The following is an 18,001-nucleotide window of genomic DNA, read 5'->3' as shown; positions in this document are numbered from 1 at the left end:
ATTCCCTCATTTTGTTTTTACCATTGACGGCACGACTGCACTTTTTTCATTTTTTAGCCTTTTCCTTTCATCGTTCTGACTTTTCTGAGATGTCAGACTGTCTGAATGGACCACATTTGAAACAAGGGACTGATGACCTTGCTGTTTAGTCCCTTCAACCCCAACCAACCAACCAACCAACCAACCAACCAACCAACTGACCAACCTAAAAATAACTCTCACACACCTTTGTGACAGTCTGGAGCATCTGAGTTAGGCATATTGTAACCCATCCTCTCTGCCATTGACAAATCTCATTCACTAACATTAACACATAGCATCCCCTTTGTTTGGAGATCAGCATCACCTCGTGTGTCCTTAGTTGTGTGTATTTCTCCAGAGCTTTCCACTATTTAGAACAAACAAACATAATTTTGGATACACCCTCAAACTGAATACACAACCCATAACTCACTACATAAACAGTACAAATAACAATAAAAAGTGCACAAAAAATACTACAGTTTGGAATGGTTCCCATAATCCAAGCATACTCTTCTTGACATGAAACCACAAGAAATGAACACCCTATCCCAAGAAAAATTCATGCACAAGTAAAATAATATTGCAAGTAACCAAAATTCCTTGCAAAGACTGCACTCATGCCCATTTTTGGTGGCAACACCACCTGGGGAAATGGAATCTGCATCACCCTACGTCCCCCTCATAAGAACACTGCCCATGGCCCATTGTTATACACCAGACATGATATAACTCATTCTGTTTTGCTGATATACATGTGTTCCACTCCTGTATTGCACTTCATACCAAGCCTATTACTAGAAAACAGATCAAAGTGAAAACACTAACAGAAAAATAAGAGAACTATACAAACACAACAGAATCTACCATGAAGTTTATCATGTACTCCATATCTCCCATACAATAAATCATACAAAAAATATTCATAAAATATACATACAAACCACTTATGTGCGTGACCTGAGAGCATATGGTATCTTGTGTGCAGCCTGCATGCGAGTTTGATTCTTTACTCCCCTTTACTCTTGCCATCTATCTTCTTTCCAAGTAGTGGTGCTGGCAATTGTAGTAGTATCTGAAGCACCTTTAAAAGATTAACTGTGCTCCACCTGAGCAATGGTTTGTGTGTCAGAAACTGCAGTGGAATGTTTACTAGTGATGTCATTTCCACAGCTTGATATGGCCCATAATATTGCGTAATAAATTTCTTCAGTTTACTCTTTGGTTATAGGGGCCAGTTAACATTACCCTTCACTTGGCTCTGTACTCTGGAAGTTTAACTTTATACTGTCCCATTTTCTCTTGCCAATCGAATGCCTTATTGCTTGCCTTTTGCATTTGCTTTCTTATATCTTTTAATGCTTTGCGATAATTCCATATGTTTCCCATTTTTTCCCTATCTTAGGTTTAATACCTCAAAAGGTTATGGCATCTTTCTTCCATGTGTCACCTTATATGGTTACAACCCAACACTAATGTGCGCCTTTCAATTATACACAGCCATTACACAGGGTAAGTAAACATCCTAGTCATTATGGTGACTGTTGAAGTAATAGCTCAGCACCCTATCTATGGTTTGGTGAATGTGTTCAGTCCTCTCTTTAGACTGCAGGTGCAAGGACTGGTTCTTTGTTTCCAGATGTGTGATGGATGTAATGGCTGTTTCATTATCTCTGACATAATGATGTTGCCCTGTTCAGTGATTATCATGTTGGGGATGCCAAACTTCAGTAACCAGTTATTCACAATTGCTTGTGCTACTGTAATTGCTAGCTGATTTGTAATCTTTGCAAGGTAACACAAAAAGTGGTCTATGATAGTCAAAAAGGAGTGGTTTCCCATCATTTTTGGCTCAATGGACCCAAAACTGTTCATTCCAACCATCTAAAATGGCCTGGGTGATCCTGGTAATCATTGAATTGTGTAATCTTACCCTCCCTTGCATCACCAGTTGATTTTCACTCTTGTAAATAATTGACCGGTTTCATAAGCTTTGAGAGAAGTAAGATTTACGAATAAACTTTTTTACATATCTTCTTTCCTTATTGTTGGCTCTAGTTTGTCACATCTACGGGTTGATTCTTGAAGCTTAAATTTTTTTGACTCTGTAGGTTTCAAATTACATGCTAACTATTAAGTAAGTCTGCTGTGTAATTTCTATTTTTGTGCTTTTTTGATATCACACTGTCTTTACAATTTCCACTTCCATAAAGCCTAGAATTGCATTGTTATTGCCAAAATTAAAATCTCAATAAATTCCATCGGATCCATAACCACTACTACTTCATTCTGCAGTACTAAAAATATTCAAGAGATTTTACAAAACAAAAAGAGTTTACAAACTTTCTTGACAAAAGAGGGATCTTCACCAAGCTATATCATTTTGTAGATGACACCAGAAATAAATATTGTCAGATTGTGCAATTAACAATAGGAATTTTAAGTATGCCAGATATTTTGTAATTTAAAATATTTCTAAAAGAAAAGTAATTGTAACTGTACATAGAGTGTCAATACATATAGATTGTGATAAAGTAATAAAATAATTTCTCCTTGTGCATTTTAGTCTGAAATATAATACATCATATACAAAAGCATATGAAATTCTTTCAGTTAAATAGCTGAGACAATATTAACCTGTTCAAAAGGTAGAAAATATTTTTGGTATCTATAACTTCTGTTGAATAAAGGTAATGTTAGAGGATGGTGTCCCTTTACAGTATCCCCTTCACAAAATTTTGAAACTGTTTGTTTACAGTATTTTGTGACAGACTATAAAGTTTGACACTCGGTGTACAAAATGATGCCAAAAGGTTGAATACTGATGTATAGAAGTATCTGGTACATAACATATTACAGAAAACAGAAAAATATCTGCTATACAAGTCATAATCTATACATATGTCAGGGCATGGCATTCAGCTTTTCAGATCTGTGGAGCATACTGTTAAAAGACAAATAATACAAAGTCAAAACATTACAACACTACACTATGGAAATAAGTACAGAGACTATAATTACAAATTGTAAGTACACATCCATAAAATCACACCTTCAAAGCCTTAAAAAGAGACGAGAAAAAATTCAGAGCCTAAGTGTACGATGAGTGAGCCGACTCTAAAATTACGGCGATGGGTACAGACCAGAGGAATATACTCAATTATGAGTAGGAATATAGTACAAAATCAATCAGCTACATAAACCAGAGTATTTGAGGATATGTTGATTCATGAAAGGAGGGAGAGTCATAAATAGCTTTAAATGATGACATAATAAAGTAGCTTGAGGACAAAACTCAGTGTATGGAAGTAGACATGTATACATCTTGTTATATTGACTATGCTAGCAAATAGTGTGGAACACATACAAACTAACCTACATACATAAAGGTCTAGAAGACTCCTTTACAACTGATAAAAAATATATATACATACTGATTCAAAGTTACATAATGTATTGGGAATTTAATCCCCCTACTTAAAAAAAAAACTTACATTTGTGTGAAATAACACTGTCTTTGGTAGTCTTGGTTAACAATTTACAAATCTCCGTCACAACACTGATGTAGTTGGCAGGTGCTTGAGTACATTACCCAGCACCTACGATTTCTTGTAAGTTGACTGGTCCAGCCAGGTACAGCCATACAGCAGTGTGGGAGTGAATCTACCCACAGCTTTCAGTTTCCTCCTTAGAGTTCTCAAACTTTCAGTCTAGCATTCAACCAAATCCTGAAACATTGTTTTATGTACTAATTATGCTGTTCAATACCTTCTTTACACCACACGGAGTATGCTCTCCCTATTAAGTTTCCAAAAGCAGTTACTTATGTGAGATGAGATTTAAAAATGGTTCACATATGAAACTTTGATAAACGGAGTTAACTGCAATGGAAAGAATAAACCAACAAGGTGATACACACTGATATACTAACATACTATTCATATTTTTTACAGTACAAATTATGTATATTATCCCATTTCAAAATTGCAAAAGGATCTACTCATGTAGTCTCATAGCATATATATATATCATATTCTAAAGCACAAATCTATTACAAAACATCATTATATAGTGCATCATAAATCTGAACAGCCTATAGATAAGACAAAACTCTAGGAATGACATTATCTTACATACTACATTCCTGATAAACACACCACAATTATGTAGTCCTATGAATCTGCAAACGTAGTGTGTATTTTCTTCTAGATAATTAAGCAACCATGGTCATAGGTCTTGTCCTCTATACTAAAAGTTAACAGTACTTTAACAAGACATAATAGAGCACTTGCCCATGAAAGGCAAAGGTCCCGAGTTCGAGTCTCGGTCGGGCACACAGTTTTAATCTGCCAGGAAGTTTCATATCAGCGCACACTCCGCTGCAGAGTGAAAATCTCATTCTGAGTACTTTAACATTTTACATACTTGCTTTACTTACCACTAGTTCCTCCTATCTTTACACGTGCAATGGACATTTCCACAAAATTCTTATTATGCTGGATCTTGTCTCTAAACTGTTCAGATATACCACAAATTGGTACCTGTCTCAAACAAACAGTTCCCTTCCCACTGATCAATCTTAATGTTAATGTATGGACATCCAAAATCTGAATCATCATCTCTGATAATAGACACTTCATATAAAATATCACTTTCAATTTTGTCAAATGCTACATCCACACTGTTTTTACAGGGTTTAATCAACTTTACTGATATCATAGAATCACTTTGGTTACTCATTTTGTCAGGTATAGATTAAAGACAAGGAATGGATTCCATAGTGCAACTGACCTCACTTATTACAGAAGGAACACAAAAAATATATTACTGTCAAAATTACACTTCCTGCTCAGATCTTCTTTGACTTCATTCCACAAATTTGGATATAAATTTTGACTAACTACAGCTAACTTATTCCAGAATGCGCATTTTTCTATGTTACCATCAGTCTCGTCCAAAACAAACTTAAAAAGGTTTTGACCTTTTTCTCTTGGCTTACAGATAACTCATTACTCTGTGTGATATTAATGAAAAACTGCTTTGACTGGACTGGTATTCCAAGACTCTCACTTACATCAACACATACATCACCTTACCTTTATTCACAAATAACTCTGAAACTTCATTATTCTTAAACTCCACTACTACACGATAATCATCATAATCATAATCCCTGATGATGATTATGATTGATGATTATGATTGATGAGTATGATTGATGAGTATGATTGATGAGTGTGATTGATGAGTGTGATTGATGAGTATGATTGTTGATTATGATTGATGATCATACATTCATTCTGAATAAGCTACCAGTCTCAGACATACCAACTTCAGTCATTTCACAGCTCTCATTCACATCTATATAAAAAATACTATCTAGTTCAGATCCAGTGGAGTCATCACCTGACTGGTATACATCAATAACACTGTTTTCTGACCAAAAGAAGAAATCCTTAGTACATACTGCATCAAAACTCCCATTAGTGTCACATTCTGGTTTGTAATTGGTACTGACAACACTATAATTAAATATAGTATCTCAAAACTTTTTATCAAAACATAAGTGAGAAAATAAAAGTGTAAATTGAAGGTCCCATGCTTTTTGTGTTTCCATGCCCCAAAACTATGGACCTTCATTGAGGCGGATTGGTGTTTCCCGAGTAGTTACATTTACAATTGTTTCTTCTATTACATTGCCCTAGGTTATCCCCATTATTCCTATCCTGCTGATGTTAAAAATTTCTGTCTCTATTAACATTTTGATCCTGATAGAAGCTACCATTATCTCTGTTTCTGTAGTTATTACCGTTGTAATCTCTCTCATTTCAATTATTATGGTACATGCTTCTTTCTACTGCCCTATCCAGCCTGTCAACATATTGTAAAAATTGTTCAAGGCAATCATCAGGCCTGTGCACTAAATCCCACTGCAACCTTTTTGGTAATCTCCTTTCGAGTGCATCAGTCATTGCCATTTCATCAAATGGTTTATCAAGGTGCATAAATTTCTGAAGTTGATTCTTACAAAACTCTTTCAGGGTATTGCCCAATTCCTATAATTAGGACTATTCAAAAGTTCACTTTTAATTCTCCCCCTTTCAGCTTATAACTATAATTTATTTAAAAAACTTTTTTTGAAACTTTGAGATGTTTCCCACTGACTTAAATTTAGATTTACCCAAGACAGAGCTTCGCCTTCAAGACATCTTTTAACAAATTTAATTTTGTGACTGTCACAAATGCCTGACACACAACTCTCTTTACAGTGGTGCAGAAGATCTACTGGATGTGAATTGTCTTACAGAAAAAATTTTGATTGGAATGTTGCACCATGCAACACTATTGTTTGAATGCAGATTTTTGTAAATACAGTTTTTCTGAACTGCTGAAATTTTTTGATCTAAAACATTTACATTAGTTTGCATACTGTATTCAGCATTTAAAACTCTTTGATTTAAACTACTAAAGTTCTGTTCCATTTTTTCTGCTATGACCTTCTGTTCAACTCTGATGTCATTAACATTCTTCATCTGTCTTGCAGACTCGGCAACTAACTCATTTTCCAAAACAATAAATATATTTTCTAAGACATAAACTTTTTTGTTCACACTTCTTAATCCCTCGGACAACCCATTTTTTAGCTCTGAAACGTGATTACTAAGTTGGTCTGTTTGGTATTGTACCTTATCCATTTTACTATTGTTTTCAGCTTTTAGGTCATTTAATTGTCCTTGTAGTGAAGAAAATTTTCTATCATTGTCCGTGCTTATTTCAGTTGACTGCTCATTAATGCACTAAATTTACTGTTATTATCTGTCTTCATTTCCTCTAGCTTTGCCCAAATTAACTGCAAAATATCAGTTTTTATTGTTTCTTTGCTGACTACATTTTCACTCGGCTCATACATGTCCTGACTGGGTCCCACAACTTTCACTTCTACGTCACACCTGCCCTCATCTCTATTCATTTTGTTAACAATCACACAAGTACACAAACAAATTAATTTCACAAATACTTTGTACTTAGCTTTCCTTTTTGATGTCCCTCATTGTAGTTGTAAAGTCCTCTTTCAATTGATCCGGTCCATCATTATGGGAAATATCTCATCACTGTTGTTATAACTTGGCTGTGCAGCTCTCGGTCTTCTTTCTCTGAGTGATGGGAAATTCAATATAAACTGCAAATGGCACAAATCACTGTCCCTTCTCTAACAGACAAAACTTCATTATCAGTCAATTGATCACGCCACCAATTGTAAAATTACCCTCCCTCACATCAACAGTTGATTTTCACTCTTCTAAATAATTGACTTGTTTCATAAGCTTTGAGAGGAGTAAGATTGACAAATAAACTTTTTTACTTACCTTCTTTTCTCATCATTGGCTCCAGTTTGTCACATCTAGGGGTTTATTCTTGAGGCTTCAATTTTTTGACTTTGTAGGTTTTCAGATGACATGATAACTGTTAAGTGAGTCTGTTGTGTAATTTGTGTTTTTGTACTTTTCTTATTCTATCACATTTCTCTATATCACACTGGCTTTACAATTTACACTTCCATAAAACCAAAAATTTCATTTTTATTGCCAAAATTAAAAACATGTCCAATTCCATCAGAGTTGTGCCCACTATTACTTCATTCTGTGGTACTAACAACAGTCCAAAGAGTTTACAAAACAGGGTTTACAAACTTTCTTGACAAAAGAAGAATTTTCACAAAGCTATATAATTATTTTATAAATGAGACCAGAAATAAATTTAATAAATATTATCAGATTGTGCAATTAATAATAGGAATTTTAAGTGAGCCAGATATTTCGTGATTTTATTTCGTGATTTCAAATATTTCCAAAAGAAAATTAATTTTAACTGTAAATATACAGGTAATACATATCAATTGTAATAAAATAATGTCTTTTTATACATTTTAGAGTGAAGTATAATACATCATTCACAAAATCATGTGAAATTCTTTTAGCTAAACCGATGAGATAATATTAACCTGTTTATAAGGTAGGAAGTTTTTTTTTGCTATCGATAACTTCTGTTGAATAAAGGTAATGTTAGAGGAGGGTGTCCCTTTACCAGTGGTACTTGCTGATGAAGCACACTATGCACCTAGCACACAATTTCTCACATACTTGTCAACATCCTGTATTCACACTCTTCACCAATATTGTTGAGCAACCTTACAATCTATTGTTCTTTGACCTCTGTGCCCAGTTAGAATGTGGGTGTGAACTTCTTTCAATACTTCTTCCCATAATGCAGCAGACATCATGATGCATGGCTCAAGCTTCAGTTCCCTACCTAGCATTCCATTGTGCATGGCAGATTGTGGCTATGTTTTGAATAGCTTGAAGTCAGCATCAGCAGTTAGCAGCTTCTATCATTCTGTATGGTTACAGCCAAGTGTCCATATGACACCAAACTTTCTGCTTAATCCATCTGCATTTTATGTGCTTTCTGCCTGGCTTATAAATCTCCTCCAGTCAAATTTGTTTAATTTCAATTCCCACCAAGTCCACCTGCTTGGAGCCTCCTTCAAGCTTAATAGCCATTTTGACACTGTGTGATCATTTAAGACTTTCAATTTCCTGGCATAAATATAGCGCCTGAAGTACATGATACCACACATCAAACTCAACATTTCCTTTTCCACACTCAAGTAATTTTGCAGCTTCATTTAACTGTTTTGATGCGTAGGCTGCAAGGTGCTCTTTCCCATTCACATCTTTGCTTATAGTACAGCCTCCTGGCTAGCTATTTGCATCACAGGACAGAACAAATTCCTTCTCATAATTCAGAAATATTAACACTACGTTGTCTGGTGATACAACAGTGGTGTCGTGCACAAAATAGTGGTCAATGGCCGGCGACGCCACAGTGGTGTCGTCTGCATAGTATCGCTCAGTGGTCGGTGACACCACAGTGGTGTCATGAGCATAGGATGATGCAGTGGCCAGCGCCAGCACTTCAGTATCTTTTGCATTCTGTTGGTGTTTTGTTTAGGTATTAATAAGTTACACACATCAATAAGTTTTTTGTTTTTATAAGTACTTGCACCCTTTCCTCATGGCAGATGAAAGAGAAAATAGGATTATTTACAATGAAGGTGCAGACGTCTTGTCTGACATTTTGAATGACTTGGCTGATTAGGAAGAAGACACAGAATATCAAATAAATTAAAGTGAAGCAGAATCGTAGGAAGATAGTAAAATACGTCCAAGAAGAATTCAGTGAAGGCTACGGTTTCCAACTGATTCGGCTGAATCAGATGGAGAAGACAGTGCACAGGGGTCAGACTTTGATTTACCAAAGACCAATAATAAATTTTAAGGATCCTCGGGTCCAAACATATTTCCCAAAAATACACAGAGCATCGAGGATATCGTAGAATTAGATGTTGGGAACGATCTATTTGAATATATGAGCAACGAATCCAACAAGTACTATAGTCAAAATTGCAAGAGAAGGAAACTGGATTTAAAAAATGCCAAATTTGTCAACGTTATGGGACCCAAGCATAGAAATTGGTTTGGGCTGCTATACTTATGAGAATTATAAATACAGCAAGGATTGATGATTATTGGTCAACAAATCCATTGATAGACACACTGATATTTTGCAAAACGATGTCCTGCAACCGATTCAGACAAATATTATCGTTTTTACATTTTTCCAACAGCAACAGTAAACTGGATAATGCCGACCGGCTAGTCAAAGTGCAATTCGTAATAGATTATTTTTCCAAAAAGTTTGAAGAAATGTTTAATCCAAGTCAGAACATCTCAACTGATGAAGGAATGACACCATTGGGTGGACAGTTAAATTTTAAAGTTTATAATCCATCAAAAATTATGAAATACGGCATACTCATTCGGATTCTGTGTGATTTGAGTACAGGATACATTTCTTCATTCGAGATATATTCCGAAAACAGTGATGGAACTATTGACACCTTCTGATGGAAAGTGGCACCACTTCTGCATGGCTGATTATTATAACAGTGTAGAACTTGCAAAGAAGTTACTTGAAAAGAAAATTTGAGTTTGTGGAATGACATGGCAAAATAGAGGATTTCTGGAAAATTAAAGCTCACAAAAGTCAATGTTTTAGAAGCTTGTCATCTATGGAAAGGTGACAAGTGGCCAGTGACAAGCCAAGTAATCTGAATTAGTGCTGCCGGCGCCAAGTGTATAAATTTGTACGAGATGTGAGGATGGCAAAGTGCTAACATGAGGCTAGTTGTTAGTGCTCCTTTTATCTTTTTTGAATATGAAATTGGGAAGATCTTAGCTGTAAGTCGGTTAGTTTTAGTGATGTACAAATCAGTGAAGTTGGCCATACATAAATATAACATTTCTGAACCTCATTCCATGTTGATTAAGTATGATGTGGAGTCATTTAAAATATTATGGAGGATTTATATTAATGCATGGTTTTGCAGTGATATGTACCACTAAAACTCTCTTGAACTTCCAGCTGCAGCAAGTGGTTTAAAACTCACAAGCTTTCAGTCAAGTACTCCTTGTCAACTGTCAAGTAGTGACTGTCTTTTGGTTGCCGCTAACATCCTTTACTGCTGCACTGCCTTACATGACGTCACTGGTGCTCACTCCAGCACCATATAGGGTAATGTTTGCATTGCGCCCATGCTGCACCTGCTTCAGCTTTCTGATGGCTGTGTTACAATCCTTGCTCAACGGTAGGCTACCACCTTTGCTGAGGGTGTTTTTACAAACTTTTATCTATCACTTCTTTAATTATGCTATCCCAGAAGCAACTAGTCCTTGTAATAAATGATGTCTCTTTGAATGCAGTATAATGTGAATATTCTAGAGCATGCTCTACTATTACTGATTTCTTATGACATGACAGGGGAAAGCATCTCTCGTGTTCTGTCTGACAGAAAACTGTCAATGCTCACACAGTATTTTATATACTCCTGGCATTCTGCGGCCTACATCACTTTTACAGGTCTCGTGAGTTGTCAAATTTTTGATGGAGGCCTGTAGACTGAATCTGTTTCATACCCCTTTAAGAAGTGGCTAATATTTCTGATTAATGAACCACAGAACGGAAAAAAACATAAGCTTCATTGAGTTTTATTCAGGGTTCTTCTGCTCCTGTGTTTTCAGGAAGGTGGTTTGTGAAATCTGGTAACAAGTGTATCTGTTTTCCTTGAATACTTTCTGTATGTGGCTCAGTTCCTTCAGCAGGTTTTCAGCATCTGAGACACCTTCCACACAATGCACTAAGATCCTCAGAACAGAATATTTTTGTGACAGATAGTGATAGCTGTTAATGTGCAGGTATCTGCAGTCTGCAGTATGTGTGGGTGGGTTTCCAGTAAACACTGTGGCTGACACACAAATTGCTTTATGGCAGATGAGGACATCAAGGAAGTGCAAGGCACTACCAGTCTCTACCTCCATTGTGAATTTGATGGTGTCATGGATATTGTTGATGTGGTCCAAGAATTCCCCAAGCTTTTTACATTCATGAGACCAGATGATGAATGTATTGTCAATGTAATGATAAAAGCAACTAGGCTTTGCAGGAGCCACATCCAGTGAAAAGCATTTGTCTGATTAAAACATTCTATATTCTCCATCATACAAAATCAGATGGACGGCCTCACATTGGAAAGTCCATTAGCTCTAGTTATACCCAACTTGTTTATGGAGAACATCATGCTGGACATGCCTCCTGCGAAGTCTGATTGCTTTTATCAGCCATTTCCTAAAGAGGCATGAAATAGATTCGGTCATCAGGGCTCCAACAAAAGTTTCACAACTCATCAGTCCTTTGAAAGATGGTATAGGTGTTTGAATGCCAGTAGTACATAAAATACTGTGTGGGTGTGGATATTTTTATGTTGGACAGACTGTGCATACTAATGAACAGTGCTGAGTAGAACACAAGATACTTTCACTTTTGTTACCCTGAGTGATCAAGGGTAGCAGAGCATGCTCTGAAAAACAGACATCACATTTCATTCAAAAAGCATCAGTTATTACACAGATGTGTTGTTTCTAGGATATCATAATTAAAAAAGCAATAGAGATAAAAATTTGTAACAACACTCTCAATGAAGTTGATGGCCTATAGTTAAGCAAGCCTTGGGACCCTACCATCAGAAAATTGAAGTGGGTGCTGTGGGTGTGCAATGAAAGTATTACACTATATGGCAGTGGAGCAAACACCAGTGACATCAAAGAAGGAAGCACTGCTGTATAAGTATGATGGCAGCAACCAAAAGATAGTCGCCACTTGACAATGGCAGAGGAGTACTTGGCCCAAGGGCTTGATGATTTTACACCATTTGATGTTATTGTGAGGTCAAGGGAATTTTATCATAATGGTTAATTGTTTATCAGATCACTGTTGATGTTAACCTACAGCACTATCACAATTACAGTAAGCTGTGATCAGCAAGCCCGACCTCATGCACTTGCATGGCAGGTCTTAATTTTTTGTGGAGATAAGGTTGCCTATTTTTCCCAGGTTTCAAACACATGTTTTTTATTTTTCCTAAATCAGTTATGGTGAATGATGAGATATTACTGTTGAGGAGGACATGGTTGATTTGTCATTACCAGAAGGATGTTGAGCTAATCTTCCTCAATAGTTTATTAAATTGTACGCAGCTCATGTCACCCACATAAAACAAATGTCAGTTTCTAATCTGCAATTATCCTATATCAGTATCACAGAACCAGTATTGATTAAGAAGTGAAACTTTTTGCTCTCCACTCAGTCCTCTTGTTACAAACTCATAACAGTTATCTACACTGCCTGTAGTTAATAGCTGTGATGTATGGGAACATTTCCTATTGTAAAGATTCAATTCAGTAATGACTTTCAATATAGTAGTAAGAAAGATTTGTTAGGAGGGATATTCTTAATGTAAACATATATTTAGAGGACTATACCATGACATGAAAGAATCCAGTTAGAGAACTATACCATGATAAATCAGAAAACTTAGACAGGCTGCAAATGACACTTTCTTAAAAGGGTACTTTTTCTAACTGTTGCTAATTAACTTTGTCTAATTATCAGAAATTGTTATTCACTTAGCAAATAAGATGGATAAATGGTACAAACTTGGATCCTCTTTGCAACTATTATTGAGAAATATTTCAAACAGTTGATTATACACTTTTTAGTGAGCTTCTGTGCAACGTATTTCTATCAGTGGAAGCAAAAGTTTCAGCATGGCATACTCCTATTTTTATGAGAATGTTTTATAGCTGTGTTATCATAAGACTTCTGTATCAAATGAGCAGCAGCAGGAGGCCACTTTTGTAATCATAATGGGGATGTGCCAGTTTCTATTCTTTGTATAGGTTTTTTTTCTGTGGTTGTGCAGTACGACATAAGTGAAATGATTGGATGTAGATGTAGATATGAAGTGGAATGAATACCTCAGAATGGCAGTAGGGAAGGTGAATGGTAGACTTCATTTTAGTTGAAGAATTTTGGCAAAGTGTAGCTCATCCATAAAGGAGATGGTGTATAGAATGCTAGTGCTATTCATTCATTCAAGTATTTGGCATCCCCATCAGGTTGGATTAAAGGAAGACATGAAGCAGTTCAGAGTGGGCAGCTGGATTTGTTACCAATAGGTTCAATCTGCAATTTGTCCCATGGGTAGATGCTTGATAAGAAATAGTAAGATACAGCTAAACAAGAACAAGGGTCTATTACAACCACAATAGAGAGATTTAATAACAAAGGAAAACTCTTCTCAATAAAATACAATATAACTTCTCTGACACTAACAGGCACACACCTGGAGCACTCAGTGAATAAACATTGTGGGGCATGAAGACCATGCCACAGATAGTCCCTAATGACAGAGGTTGAGTGCTCAACATAGCTGGTTGACAGGTATGTCTCAGGATATCACTGGAAAGTTATAAGTGCTGCTGTGGTGGCTTCTGATCAGGCCCTGACTGATTAGCTGCTTAGAGGTTGTGTGTGAATTGACCCAGAACCCTGGTGTGGTGAACCGTCAAATCGTATTGGCTTGCACTGTCATGTATAGATGGGACATGGAGGAATTCATGCCAATCCAGTTCTGCACACAACCCAGTTGAGGAAATAGGTCCCTGACGTGGAGGACCTCTGGTGGTGCTCGTCCTGCTGTCTGTCATCCTTTATGTGATCAGTTCAGTGCAGTGAGGCAATACCATGTACCTATGCAAGCCCATGATGGTTCAGTGTCTGAGGGGTTGCTGATCCCTTTAGGTGAATGAGGGGTACATGGCACCATCAGCACACAAGTGTTATGAAGATGCTTTATGAACTTAAATGAGAATCCCTTGAGGAAAGATAATGCTCTTTCTGCAACGCATTATTCCTGAAATTTAGAGAACCAACATTTGAGGCTGACTACATAATGAATCCACTGCTACCAACATGCATTTCACATAAGGATCATGAAGATAAGATGTAAGAAATTAGGGCCTGTATGGAGGCTTTTAGATATTCATTTCTTCATTGCTCCATTTGCAAGTCAAACAGGAGAGGAAGTGATTAATAGTGGCACAAAGTACCCTCTGCTGTGCTCTATATGGTGGTCTGCAGTGTATGTATGTTGATTTGTTATTAGTAGTCAACCTGCTTAGCTGAGTGGCAATGTGTTTGCCTGCCATGCAGTGGGCCCAGGTTCGATTTCCGGCCGTGTTGTGTCACCACCACCACCACCACCACCACCACCACTACCACCACCACCACTGACATGCAAGCCACCCAACGTTGCGTCACCTGAAATAAGACTTGCAACCCAGGGCTGAACTTTCCTGGATGGGGCCTCCCAGGCAACGAGGCTACAATGTCATAATTTTTGTTTTTTAAAAAGTGCTCATTCATAGTTAGCATTAGAGTATTTTAAACATGTTTATTATGGCATTTAGACATGGTGGTGAAACTGAAATAAAACTTGGATGTAGATTTTAGTCCATAACATAAAACAACTATTTCTTTAGGCAACATTTGATGTTGCCGGCTACACACGACACTGTTAAACATTTGGTATGTGCAGTGGCTGTAGGTGTTTATTATTGTTACGATGAAACTGATTATAAAATAAACAGAGCTGCAAAAGACCCAACTATTAATATGAACAACCCCATTCACCAGTAGTGTTAAAAAGTATAAATAGCTCCATTTTCAACTAACTGTTAGGGAAGAGGACCAGAGAAAATTGACATTTTTACAGCATGTTTGTTTAACAAATACTCTGTTGAGAAATAGACTCCAATGTGGACACAGTTAAGAGACAAGGTTCTTCATACTTATAGATGTGTGACAGACTCTGAGGTAATCTCAAGTATGCAATACTACAAAGACCACTGCATATTAAGGTACCTCAAATTGTACATAAAAAATGATAAGTGATATCATTACATAAAAATCTTTTTTGAGCCAGGAACATAAACTGAGCAGTGTTGAGTCAGTTTAATTCTGTTTTATGTATCTGTTACCTCTGAGGCATCATTCTTGAGACACCTTTTATATGTCAATTTCAGTTGCAGCAACTGGAAGTGGAAAATCGAAGATTACATGCAAATATGACTAAACTTCAGCTATCATTCGATGATTGCTGTTCTAATCAAACATTAGATGATGGTCCAGGGCGAGAAGAATTGCTAAGTAAGATCAAATTGTTCCTTCATCATAGTAAGGATCTTTCTTGTTGCTGTTGTTCCCAAATGGCCAAGTTAATGGTTTTCATTCTGAAAAACAGTTTTTTTTCCCTCCATAGACGCTCTTTCTAATAATTGAGGACTTCTGTAAGTGCAGGTTTTTACAAATACTGCCAGTTCTAGACAGAAATAATTATTCTATCATACTACATGCTAAAGGTATAAAATTGCTATAACACTAAAACAAATATAATAGATATAATGTTTGAGAATGTGTTCCTGATGTGCATTTTAAGTCTGTGTTTCCAAATACTCTAGGGATGGTAACTTGACATTCACAGGTGACTGTTCAACAGCATAACATCTGATTTTCTACATGACTGGTGTTATTTTGTTATACTTGAATTAGTATTAATTTCATTTATTTATGACAGTGTTATAAATTTGTTCTCATTCAGAGCAGTACATTCAGCTGCAACTTGAAGTTGACAGATGGAGAGAGGAATGCATTCAGTTACACAGTATTCTAGCAAAGCAAACTGAAGGTTTGAAAAATGTTGCTAGTATCAACTATGGAAGTCATGTACACTTAATAAATGAGGTTGTGGAGCTAGTACTGGCATTTGAAGCACAGAAGAAGATAAACAGGTATGTGCAAAAATGCAGTACCATTTCTTAGTTTTGTTAGTTAAGTCTGGGAATCATTAACTCTTTCAACTGTAAATTCATGTAGGCAGCTGGAAGACGAATTGCACCAAGAGAAAAATAAGTGGCAAGCAGAAAGAGAACAACTCCAACAAGAAAATGAGAAACTCAGAGAGGAGAATGATAATCAGCACAAGCTTTTGCCTCCAAGCTTAACTAAAAGCCCACAAACTCAAACTGAGGCTTTTATGCAACATGAAATTATAAGAGTGACTTCAGAAAAGCTGGTGAATATTAATTCAGATCATATTAATGTTTAAAAACTTCATTAAAACAGCTTATAGCATGTACAGGATGTCTTAGGAGGAAACACACATGCATGAAGAGGTGATAATACAGACTGCTGTAATGGGGAAACAATGTATTGTTCTATGCTTTCTTCTCAGTAACAAAACTTAACAATAGTAGAATGCATAGAGGACTGAGACCAAATCAGCAATAACAATTGTAGTTTTGTGTGGTCTTTTTAAGAGTTCATAATTATGCCAATTTTTTAGATGTTTCCAGTTAGTCCCTTACTTAATGCTGAACTTCATGGCTAAGCACAAATACCATGCTGTTTTCTCTGTCAGGTACTAGTGGAAAATGTTTGTTGCTTTCATCTTGTGACCCAGCAGTGAAGCGTCCATTTCATTTTTCTTCTTTCTTTTTTTAAATTTTCTCTTTTTTTTCTTGTGTAGTTGACTGTGCTGAGTGCTTTTGCAGTGCAGTTTTTTTCTGTCATTGCAGATTAGCATGGAATGAAAGTAAACTCTCACTTCACATACTTCATTCTTCAAATCAAATCCTTGGAGGGTGTTTGTAAAACTTTACATTCACATTTGATTGAGGAATAACCAACAGTACAAAATGCCCTCTCATAGTGACTGAGTGACACACTTTAGGGATGTTACCCCACCTCTCTTCTCTGCTTCCACCTTTTCCCTGCCTCATCCCCTTGTCCAGATTCCTGTGATGAAACTTTCTTCCATCACCACCATTAAAGCTGGTATCCTCTGGGTGAGCACCTACGCACTAACATGAGATAATTACCTTTATTATTCAATTAAGCAAAACTCTGAAAAATTGTCTTTCCAGCCAATAAAATTCATATTATTGTTAATAAAAAAAACAGTTTATTTTCTATTGGAATCATTTTATACCTGCAGTTGTTACACAACTGATCTTCGGTCTTAATTTCTTCATGTTTGTTCTTTTCTGTGAAAAATTTCATTCTCTCTTTGTCAAACTAGTATTTGTATACTATGCTACTCCTAATTTCCTATAAACCATATTATAATTTTATCACTACTTTCATAACTTTTTATTCTATTTTAATAACAGCTATTAAAACCCACTACATTTTTAAAACAACAATCACCCTTATGGCTGCATTCATTACTATGCAATGTTGGGTTTGAAACATTCCTTTTGTCCATATGTCAGAGCTTCTGTGGCATTGCATGCAATTCCATCCATGGCAGCAGTTGGAATGAACTGCTCTTAGCAATAACCAGTGTGCTACACAAATAATGTGATTTACTGCTCTGTAGATTTAATCTGAAGCATTATTAGTAGAACTGGATAACTTCTCGGCACTGCCACACTACCCAGTAAGTTGAAATAAGGGTTGCCAG

Source organism: Schistocerca americana, chromosome X (genome assembly GCF_021461395.2).
Source record: "Schistocerca americana isolate TAMUIC-IGC-003095 chromosome X, iqSchAmer2.1, whole genome shotgun sequence".
Taxonomy (NCBI): domain Eukaryota; kingdom Metazoa; phylum Arthropoda; class Insecta; order Orthoptera; family Acrididae; genus Schistocerca; species Schistocerca americana.
Note: the sequence above shows the minus strand (reverse complement) of the source record.